The sequence below is a fragment of the Triticum aestivum genome, chromosome 7D, assembly GCF_018294505.1.
Source record: "Triticum aestivum cultivar Chinese Spring chromosome 7D, IWGSC CS RefSeq v2.1, whole genome shotgun sequence".
Classification (NCBI taxonomy): domain Eukaryota; kingdom Viridiplantae; phylum Streptophyta; class Magnoliopsida; order Poales; family Poaceae; genus Triticum; species Triticum aestivum.
Window position 1 is genome coordinate 79151990 of NC_057814.1, and position 3282 is coordinate 79155271.

Consider the following 3282-nt stretch of genomic DNA (forward strand, 5'->3'; position numbering starts at 1 on the left):
TTCAACCGAGCGTCGAAACAAAGATCCGTTTTCACCGTTAGGTTTCTCGCGACGAGATCTTCAAAACTAGATCCCATATGAGCACGTTTTGATAATTTTTAAAAAAGAAGCAACTTTTGATCCTAAACGAGGCAACTTTAGTTTTAAACATAAGCAACTTTTATTAAATTATATGTACTAATGAATTTATCAAGCAAGTATGTCATATACCACTTAGAAATCACGGCAAATAATATTTTTGACCGTATATGGGCAACTAAGCATCTTCGGCAGCCAACTTTGGTGATGACAACATATTTTTTGATAATGGATAGTTGCATGGATTTGCCAGGAGAGTTGCTTGGTTTTGTTATTGAAATTGTTTGTTTTTTGTTAAAATGGTTGCTTGGTTTTGTTAGGTCAGTTGCTTGGTTTGCTTAGACATTATGCATTGTGTATTTTGACAATGTAGTTGCATGGATTTGCCAGGACAGTTGCTTGGTTTTGTTAGGATAGTTGCTTAGTTTTGTTAGGACAGTTGCTTGATTTATTAGGACAATCGATTGTTTTTGTTATAACAGTTGCTTGGTTTATTAGGACAATTGCTTGGTTTACTAGGACAGATGCTTGGTTTGTTAGGTCAGTTGCTTGATTTTTACACAAACCAAGATGATAAGAAGTCATATTAGACAAACAAGAAGAGTTGCTTACTGATAACACTAAAGTTGCCTATATACCACACAGAGTTGCTCAAAAAAAAGTTCATCGAAACCTATCCATATGGGATCTAGTTTTGAAGAACTCGTCGCAAGAAACCCAATGGTGAAAACGGATCTGAATTTCGATACTCGAATCAAAAGTTATGGCTTTTTAAATTTTTTGAAACTCAAATTAATGCATGCGAACTGACGTGGCAGAGCATCTTCCTAATCACGCAGGGGACAGCAGAGTGTGATTGTTTTCGCACGCGGGTGGCTGTTTTCCGTTTCTGGCTGTCTGATCGCGCGCGCGGGTGGCTCCTTCCTTTTCTGGAAGAGCGCTCGGGGCTGCGATCGGGCGCCCGTGCGCCCGCGAGCCACGTCCTTATTTTTTTTATCAAAGATTTGTCCCTTTATTGTGAGGAAATCTAAATGCACTATTAACAGGGAGAAGCCATATACACTCAAAACATGTCCAAAGCTTGGTTCGAGGTATTCCACTAAAACAAAGCCCAACACAAAAGGCCGGAATCCCACAAAACTACTGAATGCTTGTTCAGTTATACTATGTACTTTTTTTGCGGGTACAGTTATCTGTAATTAGGACATGAACAATGCTATACACATGTCAATTTTTGTACGATGGAGCAGATCAAGCCGGCTACACTTAATTAGAGGAAAACTGGAGAACAACATTCATACCTCGTACAAAGTTCGAATAGCGTGCAATAGTTCCGTAAGAATATAAAGCCCTTCAAAACCAAAGAAAAAAAAATCCACAAATCCAGCAGCAACACATCCCTGCATCTTAGAATTTGTACATGCATGACCACGAGCCACATACCAAGGACTAAAAAGAAGTAGTAAAAAAGAACATGCATAAATATTAAATAGTGGTAAATATGCCTTCAAGGAAACAACGTTGACGTGGAGATCTAAAAAAAACAAATAAAAGACAGGAGCGATCTCATCTCCTGCTCCCACATTGGCGACAGATCGAGGAGCTACTCCGACTTGCTCGGCACCGGCCGGCATGTCCTCCGATGGAGCCGCCAAACTACACCTTGTGGCCGGCGCTCTCCTCTTTTTCAGCTACTCCGACTTGGAACCAGAGGTTCCAACCAAGCTAGCTAATAATCCGGTGAGATCCGAGGAGCTCGACAGGAAAGGGAGCCCTCACCTTGCCTGTGGTGTTGATGGAGGACGCTGACATGCACCGAGTCGACGTCAGGGCCGGCATAGCCCCAGCTGGGATGAAGCGCTCGACGGGGCTCCCGGACGACGCCAAAGCGCTGGTCTATGGAGGCTTGCTTGTCGTGCGGTATGGAGAATGGCTCGAATAAAGAGGGGAGAGAAGAATCTGGAAGACATCGGTGGAGATTTAATGATGGATCGGAGATGAGGAGAACTATCTACGAAGAGGCAAGAAAACGAACGGGCAGAGAGATTATAGTGAAAACAATCGAACATACAGTATTAATTTGTTACGCCTGTGAAGGAAACGCATCTTGACATGTCATCATGCATGTGGAGAGTTTGCCAAGAGTTGCTGACATGGCTTGATGCTGATGTGGACATGCTGCATGTTTAGATAAATTGATTAGTGGGGACGAACTTCTTAAGTATATAGGATATGCATGGCTCAACATGACCATAGAGTTATCTCTCCTCTCTCTCAAAATGCATTATATTAATTTCCTCTTGGTAATTTAGATGGTTCATAACTTTTATACTAAAGTTCTATTTTAAAAAAATTCTTATATATTTGGAATCCTAGCGACAATAATTTTAAAGCACTAGCAACGTTTGGCACATTTGGAATCACTTTTAAAAACTTTATTTCACTGGCTAAAACAACTTTTTCACTTTCATAAGATATATTTGAATGTCAAAATATGCACGTCACAAAGTAATTTGAAACCAAAAAATGTGATTTCAATTTATTATATGCATATTCAACTTCAAAACATGCATCTCATATAAATAGCCAAAATCATATTTGGCAAACCAACTAGAAATATGATATACAAAGGATACATTTCACTTTCACATTGCATACTTCATGTCATGGACCAGATCAAAATTTTCACTTTCAGAATGCGCATTTCAATTTCAGAACGTGCATCCATTCCAATTTCAGAAAAGAAATCACTTCTACCTAAGAAAGGTGTAAGGTTCCATCCTACATCAACTTTTCTTCCGCCCATCCTTCGTCTGCCCTCCATGTGTATTACATCCACCCTTCCACCGTTTTTTCGTCCCTCCAAATTTTCTTTGGTAGCGGTTTTTATCTAGCCGGTCAAATGAGATCAATATTTGGGAACGCAATACATCCGTAGTCGGTAATCAATCTCTTCTTTGAAAATAAATATTTGCTAACACAATAAATTCACGTGAAGGAATCAATCACGATCGGTAATTATTTGGTAGCACGGTAAATTCACGCGAAGGAATCAATTACAGTCGGTTGTCCTTCCTTTCAGGCCTCTGCATCTATCTCTACTATCACGGAAAGGAATCAATCATGGGGAAGTATACCTTAGACACGATTGGTATTGGACCACCATTATATGTATGCCCCCGTTGCAACGCTCGTGCAATTAAC